This window comes from Ambystoma mexicanum, chromosome 9 (genome assembly GCF_040938575.1).
Source record: "Ambystoma mexicanum isolate Mex_15411 chromosome 9, UKY_AmexF1_1, whole genome shotgun sequence".
Lineage (NCBI taxonomy): Eukaryota > Metazoa > Chordata > Amphibia > Caudata > Ambystomatidae > Ambystoma > Ambystoma mexicanum.
This window is the reverse complement of record NC_090931.1, coordinates 1,507,707,856-1,507,721,239: the sequence shown is the minus strand read 5'-3', so window position 1 is coordinate 1,507,721,239 and position 13,384 is coordinate 1,507,707,856. Positions and strand designations below refer to the sequence as shown.

At 43.2% G+C, this 13,384-nt stretch overlaps 1 pseudogene; it reads left to right on the top strand.

Moving 5' to 3' along the window:
• LOC138487544 (zinc finger protein 271-like) overlaps positions 1–13,384 on the top strand; it is a 120,414-nt pseudogene that overhangs the window by 25,290 nt on the left and 81,740 nt on the right.

Genomic DNA, 13,384 nt, shown 5'->3' with positions numbered 1-13,384 from the left:
TGAGTATCGGATGCTTTAAGGTTTCTTTTGTATCTGGTTTGTTGCATAATCGACAGTTTGCCTCCTCTGAAGTCGATCTAATCAAAAGTATTTCTTTGGTCGGTAACAGATTTAATCTTGCTTTTATGAGCAGAATTCGTTTCCTTTTATCTGGGAATTTTTTGCAGTATTTGATTGGCGATTTCACTTTATTGAAAGTTGGGGGGAGATGGGTGAGAAGTTTTTTTTTTTTTTGTTGCGAGATTTAGCGTTCTGATCCAGTCCATCATGACTACTTTTTTCTTTATTCTGTCGGGGTTTTCTTTCAGTTCTTTCTCTGAGCACGCAATTTCTAGTAATTTCGCTCTTCTTTTTTCCTTCCATACTTCCAAGGCTGCGCATTTGGCTAAATCCATCTCCTCTTTGATCATAGCGATGACTGGGGAGTGCTCCTCCAGGATAATTTTCCTGAAAAGGTTCATTGCTGCTTGATCCACCATGGATTCGAGTGATACCAAACCCAGCTCCCTTCTTATCACTGCCATTGAGGTAGAATTTGGGACTCCCAAAACTGATTTCCATATTAGGCCTTCCAGTTTTGTCCAGATGTTTGTTGGCATTGAGAGTGATACTTCCATTCCTTAAGTCAGGGCGGGGATCACTTTTCCTTTATAGAAGTTTATGGCCGGTGTCAGGGAGAATTTCCCAAACTTCTTATCGACCAGTCGGGTCTGTGCTGCTAGCCGCTTTTCTTTATCCCATAGAGTCCGCTGCATTGTTTGAGCTGTTTTGATGCTGTCCAGGTCGACTCCTAAGTATTTGATCAATTTTACTGTTTCTAGCTTTTCTTTTTCCAAGTAGAATATTCGTTGTTTGGATTTTGAACTCTGTGTTTTTTCGAGAACCAACACTTTTGTTTTGTTCTTATTAATGATCAGGCGGTTTTGGTTGATGTACTTCGCCAGATTATCTAGTTTCCGCGGGAGACCAATTTTTGTCTGGTCTATCAGGATAATATTGTCAGCGTATAGTAATCTTGGTACCGTGGTGTTGCCTATTTTTGGTGGAAAACGCCTGATTTCTTTTTCGGCGTGTTGGAAATCACTCAGAAAAGAAATGAAGAGGGTTGGAGCTAGGGGGCAGCCCTGTTTAACCCCACGTGTGATCTTAATTTCTTCTGACAGAGTTCCTTCCTGGCTGAGTTTGATTCTGACAGTGTTGTCTGTGTGGAGCGCTTTTATAGGTTCCAGGACTTGCGATGGACAGTTCCAGCTCTGGAGTTTTGCCCACAGAAGGTTTCTATCTATTTTGTCGAAAGCCTTAGATAGGTTGATAAAAGCTAAATAGAGCTTTGGGGCCCCTTCTTTTATCTTGGCCGTTAGGATGTTAATAATCATGATGTTTATTCCAGTGGATCCGTTTCTTTGAAAGCCCACTTGTAAGTTGTCTTTGAAATTGGTGTTTTTTCCCAGACCCTGAAGCTGTCTAGCAAGAGAGATGCATATATTTTGCCGATGACATCTAAGAGGGCGATTGGTCTATAGTTTGCCGGGTCTTCGCGGGCGCCCTTTTTGTAGATCGGGACTATAACCGCTTTGAGCCACGATTCTGGGATTTTCTTAGTATGTTCACACTCTTCAAAAATTTCGCTTATTACCTCTGACCATTGTGTGGGAAATTGTTTTAGCATTGCGTTGCTGAGCCAGTCCGGTCCCGGGGCTCTGGAGGCCTTTAGCTTCATGATCTTTGCTTTTATATCTTCCTGACTTGTTACATTTATCCAGTTTGTGCCGATGTTTTCTGGTACGAGCGATGTTTGATTTTCAGCCTCTTCGAATTCTGATGAGATGTGGGTTATCCATTTCTCCTCCGATGCTGCATTACACAGCGGTGTAGATTTCGCAATGGTCGATTTGTTAAGAAGGGACCAAAATGCGCTTGAGTTTTTTGACTCCAAAATTTTCATCATCGCCTCTGCATCTATCTGGTATTGAAGGGCCTTATGTTGTTTTAGCCAGTTTGCATATTTCTTTCTCTCTTTATGCCAGAGGTCCAAGTCTGACTTGGCATTTGATTTTTTTGGATCTTCTCCTTAGAGTCCGGGTCAGTATCGCGTCTCTTTCGTATTATTGAGTCTGGAGAAATACCTGGCAGTAGGTCTTGATCACAGCCTTTAAGAAAGGGGATGAGACAGATCCCCTTAATTACTGTTGGTCATGCTAGACAGTAGCCAAAAAATCTTTGCAACTGTTCTGAAAAAGATGAGTGTTTGAACTGAGGAGAGGGGATTGCTCAATAAATTCCAAACTGACTTCTGCAAGGATCACACAGCTAGTCTTAAATTCTGTGCCCTTCAAAGTCTTATTGCTAACGTGGAACAAGTCAAGGGGAAAAAGTTATGTGCCCGCTTTGTGGATTTTTCCAAAGCTTTTGACACAGTGCGGTGTGATTGATTGTGGACCGAGTTTACTGGCTGTGGTATTGACTCTAGATTGCTATATCTTATTAGAGAGCTTTATTCTAACACCACTCATGGTCAGGTGACTGAGGGTGGGCCATTGTCCAAATCCATATCGCCCAATCATGATCTGAAGCAGGGATACGTTCTAGCGCCTCTTTTTTTAAATTTGTATACTTCTGACATGGCTATGGGTATTTATGCAGTGAGAAACTTTCCACCGGCTCTAGGTGTGATTCAGTACCATGGCTCGGCTATGCTGATGATACTGTGCTGCTGGACCGCGATAGGCCTTCAACGCTCTGTCAACACTCTTGCTTCTTTTACTCAGCAATATAATCTTAACATCGGTAAAACTAAGATTGTTTGGTATCAGTGCAAGGAAAAATATTATTCTTGGAAGCTGGGTGAAGTGGCCCTAGAAGTAGTCGAGCTACTTATATCTTGTTGTCCCTGTCAAAGATCGACCTAATAATGGCTATCGTGGAGATTTCATAATGTCTAAAATCCTGGAAAAAGTGGCAGACCCTCAAGAAGTTTGTAAGTACCAGGGTGGATGTAACATCGAGGGATTGATTTTGGTGTATAGAGTTAGTATTGTGCCAGTGATTCTATATGGCACTGTGGCTATTACGGAACGCAAAATGAAATGGCTGGAAACCTTGGAGGAAAGGATAATATGCTCCATCTTGGGGGTTTCCACCTCTGTCCCTATTGAAGCTTTGCGATTGGCGCTTGGTCTTGTGTCTCTCCTTTCGCCTAATCTTAACTCCAATTCCCTGAAAGGCCTCATTGCGGGGCATTACCACCGGGCCACCTCTAATCTCTATCTTCAGGATCTTCGTGTCTCCACGCTGAAATTCCTGCATGAGATCCATGTAAATATTGATGATTTAATTGATTCTCCTGTCGACATGAAGACATTGATGGAAAAACACTGATGTCTGGGATGTGACTCATAATTTCTGCAGGCTACAGGAAAAGATGAGGCTTGTTGAGTTCTCAAGACAGGGTTTTACCCCGGATAGCCCCCTGCACCTATTTAGTTAAACCAGGTTCTAACCAATGAGGAGACTTATCTTTATGTAGTTTAATATTCTCCCTAAGAGAGAGGTCATGGGACGTTGGACAGGGGTTCCTCAAGAGGAAAGGCTTTGCCGATTCTGTGTGGAAGCCGTTGAGCCCCCCCCTTTTTTTTACTAGTTGCCCCAGGTTGATCGACCAGTATGCAAAAGGCTTTGCTACCCCAGTGACTAGTTTGTATAGCATAGCAACAGATCACTTCTGGCGCTGCATATATGGTGCAGAATCCATTTTATATACAGCAACCACATTTTATATATGCAGAGGGATATTGCGAAAAATGCCATAATTGTATGTTTTTTTTTATATCATATAATTATTTAATGATTGTGAAATGTTGTACTCCAAAGGTACTCTTCGGCTTTATGCATCCAGACGTTGTAGGTTAAAGAAGGGTGAGAAAGTATTTTTTAATGTTATTACTATGGATTCTTCTTATTTTGATTTTTTGTGAATATGAATTTTCCAATCTGATGAACTATATTTAATTGCTGTTTACATTATTTGTTTCAGGTTTTACCAAATGCACAATAAAGTTAAACAAAAAAAAAATCCCACTAGACCTGGAGGGCGAGTTCCTTAGTTTACACATACTTGACATAAGAGAAATGCACTTGCCCCATGGTGATGGATGACAAAATATGTACCAGTGTTTCCTGTAAAATGGAGTATGTCACCCTAAGCATACTTCAGATTTGGTGCAATGCTGCCACTTAAAAGGCCAGCCATACACAGTGAACAATCTATTTTCCAGCTACTGCAAACAAAGTTGGATTACAGTAAATGTCAAGTTTCAAACATCCTCCTACTTGCCAGCAAGGTTGAGTACCATGCAAGTGCTGCTCGCCCTTCATAAATCTACTTGTCAGTGTGAATGGGCTAGTAGATTTTGCGAGTCTGAACATAGATATAGGTTTCATGACACATTACAGCCAACTTTGAGCCTGGGAGTATATCAACACAACCACATCGACTTTGCCAGAAAACAGCCTGCCCCTACCACCTGCCATGTAAAGCTGTTGGTTACAATGTTTCGTAACCCCGAAGGAGTGGGGACAAGTTCGCCAAAAAATGGCAATGTTGGATGTCTAGGTTGGTACCAGTCATCGGGCAGGAGGTACGCTCTGATAATATTATGCATTCCACCATTCGTAATTACTTTCGTATTTTCCACTTTGTATGCAAGCCAGTAAGGCAGTGTCGTCCAGCATCAGGCCCACTAGGATAAAACTGGACATTGCACTGTGTAAGAGTTTGTAATGTTTTTTTATTGGCTACAGGAAATGCTGACCAGTAGGTGGGAGTTTCAACCCCCTGTTTGTGTGTGGTTTTAGAAGGCCTATTTGGGAATTGCAATTACTGCGGTACTTGTCTGGGTGTGGATGCTGTAAAGATTCGGACAAACTTATTTGGAAATGCTGGAGGCTGATTGAAGAAATGGAATGTGTGGCCTACTGTGCATGTGAACAACTTGAGACTGTGTGGAGACGGTGTGTGCCTTAATAACTTGCATTATTCCCACAATACCAGCAATGCTTTTTTTTAATACTGGTTCCCGCGTATTGGCCTCGCTGTGCTTCATTGTTTGGACACACTGCATGCAAATCATTGGGTAAATAATGTGGCCATGCTTAAAATGTAATTTCCAACCCTGGTGCTGAGAAATGTTTTCCGTCAGTGTTGTCGGCTTCTTATCCCCATTTATTTTATAGCCTTGCCATTAGAGGGGGCATTAACCTTTTCCGGCAGCCAAAAATGTCAGATTGTTTTCTTTGTAAACATATGTCCGCTCTACCAGCTCTATTTTTCACTATTGTTCATTTTATGTCACCACCATCTGATGAAGTCTATGGGACTTGGACTGCTAATGCATCTACCATTTCAGCAAAATATTTTCATTAGCTCATTAAAAGGTGTCAAACCTTGGAATGTGTCAAATATCTCCAAAAGAATCGGAGCAATGGTACAACCTACACTGAATACAGCAATGGTACAACCTACACTGAATACAGCAATATCTGGCATCCATCCTAATGCAGCCCTCCACCCAAAGAGCTTCATTTTAGTCACTGCAGCACAAGCTTGCTGAAGCATTAGAAGCAAGTGAAGTCCTTACACAGGGGTGAATTTCGAAATAAGGTTGTTTGAACACAAAGGCACTGAAAAGGAATGTGTAAGATCCAACATGGAATAGAGAATCGAGATTCCAAGCAGATCATGACGCAGTTTCATTGAAAGGGATTCACAGTTTCAGGATTGTGCTTTATTTTCTCCCCAACCATTTAATGAAGCTACCACGTGTTCTGTACTTTTGTAAACCTCAGCTGTACTTTTATGGCACTTGACATGGACATTTTTAATATCAGCCCACATGCAATGCTCCTTTGCCATGATATAAGCCCCTTTGCTTTGGCAAGTAGCCTCTTTGGAATTATTTCTTTTTTAATGCCTTTTAATTTAACACCCTTAACTAATGTATCTCAAAACGGAGGCACATACATTTTAAGAAATACATTAGTATACATGTAAATCAGTGCTGTATTCTCCAAGTATGTTTGTCCATTGCACTTTCCTGCTTGGTGAAAGTTTAGAAAGGTTTATTTTATTATACGTTTTGGACTTTGTAAAACGAGAATGAACAGTTCTGCATTAGATCTATTGATTTCTAGTTTGTACAATGATATAATACAAGGGGCTCTGTTTCTTCCAACAGAGAATGAGAAGTCGCCAGAAGGTCCATGCTGGGGAGAAGGGCTATGAGTGCATGGAACGCGATGAGCAGTTTCATCACACAGCTGACCCGAGAAGGGAGCATACATCCCACACAGAGGATAGACCGTACCAGAGTACAGTGTGTGACAAAAGCTTCACTTGGAGCTCACGTCTGATCCACCATCAGAAGATCCATACTGGGGAGCGACCATACCAGTGTACAGAGTGTGAGAAAAGCTTCACTCAGAGCTCAACTCTGTACCAGCATCAGAAGATCCATACTGGGGAGCGACCATACCAGTGTACAGAGTGTGAGAAAAGCTTCACTCAGAGCTCAGATCTGATCCACCATCAGAAGATCCATACTGGGGAGCGACCATACCAGTGTAGAGAGTGTGAGAACAGCTTCAGTCGGAGCTCCACTCTGTATCAGCATCAGAAGATCCATACTGGGGAGCGACCATACCAGTGTACAGAGTGTGAGAAAAGCTTCATTCAGAGCTCAGATCTGCGCAGGCATCAGAAAGTTCATATTGGCGAGCGACCCTATCAGTGTACGGAGTGTGAGAAAAGCTTTAGTCGGAGCTCAAATCTGATCCATCATCAGAAGATCCATACTGGGGAGAGACCATACAAGTGTACAGAGTGTGGGAAAAGCTTCAGTCAGAGCTCATATCTGATCCATCATCAGAAGATCCATACTGGGGTGCGAACATACCAGTGTACAGAGTGTGAGAAAAGCTTCAGTCAGAGCTCAAATCTGATCCATCATCAGAAGATCCATACTGGGGAGAGACCATACCAGTGTACAGAGTGTGTGAAAAGCTTCACTCGTAGATCTGATCTGCAGAAGCATCAGAAGATCCATACTGGGCGGTGACCATACCAGTGTACAGAGTGTGAGAAAAGCTTCAATCAAAGCTCAACTCTGTACCAGCATCAGAAGATCCATACTGGGGGGGGCGTCCAAACCAGTGTACATACTGTAATAAAGGCTTCAGTCAGAGCTCCGATTTGATCCAGCATCTTAAAATCCATGCTGGGGAGCGACCCTACCAGTGTATGGAGTGTGATAAAAGCTTCAGTCAGAGTTCTGCTCTATACTAGCATCAGAAGATCTATACTGGAGAACGAACATACCAGTGTACAGAGTGTGAGAAAAGCTTCATGAATAGCTCGTATCTGGTCAAGCATCAGAGGGTCCATACTGGGGAGCGACCATACCAGTGTACAGAGTGTGGGAAATACTTCAGTAGAGCTCAGATATGTACACGCATCAGAGGATTCAGACAAGTGAACATAGTGTGAGAAAAGCTTCACTTGTAGCTCAACCCTATCCAGATATCGGGAGCAATACTAGGGAGAAGCCCCCATCAATGCATACAATAAAAGAGCTTCAGTGACCCAACTATCTTTGAGTTGGAATTAAAGGGCCCATGCTGGGGAAAAGCCTCTGGTAAGCACTTTAATCGGGCATCACACATGACATTTCACCTAAAATCCCACATGTGAACTAGTTTATTGAGCGTATGAAAAGGTTTGCTTCCAGGTCAGCTCTGAGCCAGCATTAGAGGATCGATACAGCGGTGTGAAGACTGTACAAGTGTACGGTGGTGAGAGAGAAGCTTCATGTACAGCTCTGATCCTTACATCCATGGGAGGATCGTACATGGGAGAAGCCGTATAGGTGAGAGGACTCAATCCGGTATCCATCCTGTTAAAACATCAGAGACATTTGACCAATGCTGTTGCAACCAGGCTTCCAGATTAGGTTCATACCAGGCCTTTTTATGCATGATCTTGTAAATACGACAGCTTTATTATTTTCCTGTGTACATTTGCGCACAAGCATAGAGCATAGGGCAGTGCAAAGTTCAGGTTTCTTAACAGAAACCAGAACTCTGCTTTTGATTTTTTTATCTTCATGGATCTAATTGCAAGTCATGGGACTCTGAAAACAGAATGTATTTCTCTGAAGCCTTTCAAAAAATGAAACTGCACACTGATAAAAGGAATGGTTTCTTTCTATTCAGCTTCTGTGTTGTGTGTAGATGCTCATGGTGCAAACAGAAGCACTGTACAGATTTATTTTCCTAGCATTTTACGATTGTATAATTAATAAGATGGAAAAATACGTTGCAATTGAGAATTGATCTTTTCTAACTCATTTTCCAGTAAAAGCAAACACGTATTGTACAATTCTATTTTTCAGAGTTCCTGTGCTGTGTGCATAATTATGCGTTGGCAGATAAGTGTAAACATTATTTAATTTCCACTCTAATTATAAAACCAGTGTGTAAACTGATTTGTATGCATGGTCTAGTTTACATCCATTCAACCTTCCAGTCCATGGGCTACGTTACTATAAATGATCTGTGGCAGCAGATTCTTTGCTCAAGGGTGAGTGTCATTACACAAATCACAGGTGTTATACAAACAAATGAAAACTACATTTGTAATTGAAACAGAAATTCTGAACATCTGTCCCTGTGAGGATCCAGATAGGTATTTACTTTTGTGTAGCGCTTCATACATCGTTCGTCCAACATCTAGGCACTGGGCCTCATTACAACTCTGGCGGTAGCTAGCACGGCAGCCACCGGAATTGCCTTTTGTCTGATGCCCATGAATGTGCAATTACCAGGTCATTACGACCCAGCTGGTGCCGGTAATTGCCACTTCGTGGGTGCCGGAATGGACACATCCCCATTCCCATTTAGCCAGGGCTCAAATGGCAATGCGGATGCCTGTAGCACCGGCACCATTCTCAATGGTGCCGGTGCTACAGGCATGCTGGGCTCGCAGGTGCCGCACAGGCAGAGTGGCACCCACGAGCACAACACTTAGTCTGCCGGTCCAGAAACGACAGTACCGGCAAGCTTACCGGTACCATTGTATCCGGACCGGCAGACTTGTAATGAGGCCCACTGATTTATTTCACCTCAGTCGATACTCAGTTTACCGACCTCTGAATGATGTTGGCCAATAAGATAGTTCAGCTGGTTGAGCACTCGTTGCTGCGATCTGTGCGTGATCTGTATATTGCAGGTTCGATTCCCGGCATGACCCACTCGGTCTTTCATCCTTTAGTGGTTGATGGTGTACCAACTTCGGTTTGGTGATAATTGTGATAAATATGTTCTATGTAAAGCACTTTGCAAAAGCGCTATAGAAATAACCATATGACCATGAGATTAGGTATAGAAGTTATCATTTAGTCCTTGCCTCTCTGCACTGTTTTATCATAACATTGGCATACCATTAGGTAGTAATAGCTCCAGGAAATTGGTTCTTTCATTATCATAAGACAATTCTGCTATCAAACCTCAAAACGCACAATACAAGTTTGCTTTACTTTGGAATTGGCTATGTTTTTTGTTTTCAACATTTACATATATACAGCTGAAATCAAATGGCCAGACCTTGGAGAAATAATGAAAGGTGTATTCTGCCACAATTCAGAAAGCTGCCACATGGTAATGATTTCCATACTGTTTTTGCACACATCGGCTGGATTTTACTCTCTTGAAATCACATTTACTTTCAAAGTTTAAAAATAGAGAGCAAAATACTCCCACCTCCTTATCTGGAGCACTGGTTGCAACTGGTGAACTTTTGAAAATCAGCAATGCACCTGCTCTGGTGTTAGTTCTTTGGGTACAGTGAAAGGGGCCCCTAGGGGACCCTGACGTCTATGGAATCAAGGCGAGTCACCACACACGATAGATACGCCAGGCACGAGGTTGTATTCCCAAAGCTAGGGTTTATTGCAAAGCAAAAGTCTGTTGGCCAACTCGGTCTCACGCCCCGTGATTTGTATCTCTAGACCTCGAGGGACGCAAGAGAGTGAATTACGTACATCAGTTACATATATACAAAATGCATATCAATCAGCTATGACATGTTTAACACCCCCTTTTATTGGGTTTCTTTGAACTTGGTGTGATGATGGACACCTCCGACAACTGACACCTTCAAACATCTATTCTAGTAACAATTTGCGAGTGCGAAGGCATCTTTCAGTTGTTGAATAGAATATAAGCGCTTCTGTTCTTGGAAGTGAGCTTCATACGGGGAAGGGGGGGAGAAGAGTTGCATTCCGGACCTTGCTATCTATTAGGTGCTATTCATGTCCTGGGAGCCGACACGCTCTAGCGGGCTCAGCAAAGGGGGGCCGTAAGAAAAGTATAATTCAAGCCTTTAGCGGTATTATTCTAACATTTTCTACCATATAACGAGACTGGCTGGCAGCTGGGAAATGATTAAATGCCCTGAAGCTCTAATTCAAGGCTACATTCTCGAGGGAGCCGGGCATTCTTCCTGGCGCTGCCTGCGTTTGTGTTTCAACGAACTCTTATCCTCTCGGCCCTGCAGCCTTGTCCTTTTCACATACAGACAACAATGTTTTACAGTCGAGCAGTGTAAGCCGAAAATATACTGCGAAGCAATAGGAACAGAAAGCAATGAGCAATGGTTAGAAAACAAAATGGCAATTCTTGTTACATCAAAATGGCCGTTCATTGGCAAACTCGAAAACCTATATTCTGTCATATCGTGCATGAGACGGTTGGCCCACGGCCACCAAAATACATTTGCGGTCACAAAGTAGAGGTATCCATTTTTCTAGACTGACAACAGAGCTTGGTGTCGCAAACAGCAGCTAGCAAAACAAACCTGCCCTAAAAGCTGCAGGGACCAACACTTTGCACAGAGTGCAGGAAGGTTAAAGGTAGATGATTCTGCTTCTAGTGCAGAACATTAACCAAGCACATCCTCAAGTTCTTGCCCACCATCAAATATATAAAAACGTGCCCTGATCTCTGAGATGCTAACCCCATGAAAATAATATAATTATTATTATTAAGGTATTTATTGAGTGTGGACCTAGCTTCAGGAAGTAACAGAGTGCTCTGCAATTCCTAGGAGAAGTACGCAGCGAGGGAAGCCGATCACCAAGGGATCAATACAAGGGAACGGGAGCTCACAATGGGGGGGGGTGGGATAGTGGGCAATTTGGCAGCAAGGGATCTGCAAGCAACCAACGAAGGAAACTGGGGGCATTAGATTGCCCAATCCCAGGTTAGGTGAGGAGGTTAGGTGTGTTGGAGAGGACCCATTCCTTGAAAGGATGGCCTGAAGCTCTTTCCTGAAATATGTAGAAGCGAGGGGACAAGTCTGGTGTTGACAGCGAAGGAGGTTCCAGAGTCTGCAGGCATGGAAACAGGAGGCTGCACATGGACTTGCTTCTGGTGGATCGTAGGTCTCCAGAGATGCTGAGGGTGACATTCTTGTAGATGATGCAGCAGGATTTGAAGAGATGATAGTCTTGCAGTAGGAGCCATTGTAGTTTGATAATGGTTGGTGTAATGTGGTTGAATTTGCAGAGACTTTTGAGTCATGTGGCAGCATGTGGGACACATCCCAGGGGTGCCAGGGTGATGCCGGAAGGCTTTCTAGGGGGCATTGCCACCGTCCAGGTGTGAGGGGACCATGGCTTGGAAAGCAGATCCCAAGTTGTTTGATGGGATGAATGGCTTGATTTTCGCAGGAAGGAAAGTTGTCCCCAAGCCATTGGTGTCTTTCTTGTTATGTGATCCTTGAAGGAGAGATGTCTGTGCAGAAACCAAGGGACATAGCCCAGCTGGCCAGATCGGGTGTGAAGCCCTTGAGATTCATAGCAGTGAGCCAGATATGGATGTTCGGGTGTTCAATGCTGTTGGCCAGCTGTAGGAATTTGCTTTTGGGGTTGACCTTCAGGTAAGTAATGGACATTCAGAACTCGATCAATGCGAGGCAGTCCTTCAACTTGTAGATGTCTTCAATGGAGGATATATTGAGCCAAAACTGCATGTTATCTGCATATTGGTGAATGTTGTGTGGAGCCAGAAGAGGTCTGAGCGTTCTCTTGTAAATGTTGATGATCAACAGGGAGAATTTGGTGGGTGAAGTTGAATTAAGCAGAGCCAAGCGAGAGATGGGAAGCCCAAAGAGTGCAGAAGAGCAGTAGAAACCTTTCTGTTTCTTTTTGCACATATTACGTTTAGAAAGCACTTCGGGGTATAGCTGTAGAAACTGTTTTTTCCGGGCTGATGTTTTCTTTCATACCTTGTGCATGTAAATGTCTCATTGTCTCCAACTGAACATATAAAGGTACATTTTTATAAAAGCCTGTTTCCTGGTCTTTTTTTTTTTTAGTCTGATTGTTTATTTTGTGGTCAGAATTGCTAATGTGAAAATGAGTATGCCTGGCACCATACCAACAGTGTCTTTCTTACAACAGTGTGGGCCGACTATTATGCCGCACATCTCAAATCGGCACCAGCGTGGCATTCAGATAATCCTATACTTCCTCGCATGCCTTGTCCCAATTCAAATTCCTTCCATCTTCCATCACACCATCAATTTCTGTAAGGTCCCTCTGGTCATCTGGCTGAGGGGGCCAATTACGTGTAACTCGCCAATTCATACCTCAGTTCCCGTCAACTCTGCCCATGATATGAGCCCTTTTTGCCATCAACCTTCTAAATGTGTACCTTTTTATAAATCCCCCTCAGCCCCCACGTTGTGTGCCCCATGTGGCGAATGCCATATTGGCTCCGCTCCACACCTTATCTAATACTTCCTTTTTTCTGTCGTCCTTCCAGTAATTCTTCCTGCTGTTGTGCTAACCGTATTCCCGCCCCCCTGGAACAATTGTGGAAATGAGTAGTAACTTTAAACGCAGACACAGAAAACCGCAAACACTGTAGCTACTGTTGCATTCAACACCATATGCCTATAACCAGTTCTTTCCGGATTCGACATAGAATTATACCATAGTTGTTGATTATACACCTGAGTATATTTAAGAAACCTTTCTATCTCCATCTCCCGAGACTGTAAATGCTGAATCACAGTACACTTTCTATTTTCCAAAGTATCTGAAAAATGACACTGCATCTGTGGAGTTAGTGCCCCTCACCGCACCGGCAATACTTTGCTCTACCTGCCTGTACACTAAGATCTTCCATTTCATATGGCCCTGGTACCACCACTCTGTGCATAGCCATGGGCAAATTTACCAAGTCTGTGGATGCTCCTACGTTACCACCAAGTTCTCTCTGTATTGTCACGATTGTCCCGGTCAAGCAAGGGGAGAAGTACTGCTACCAG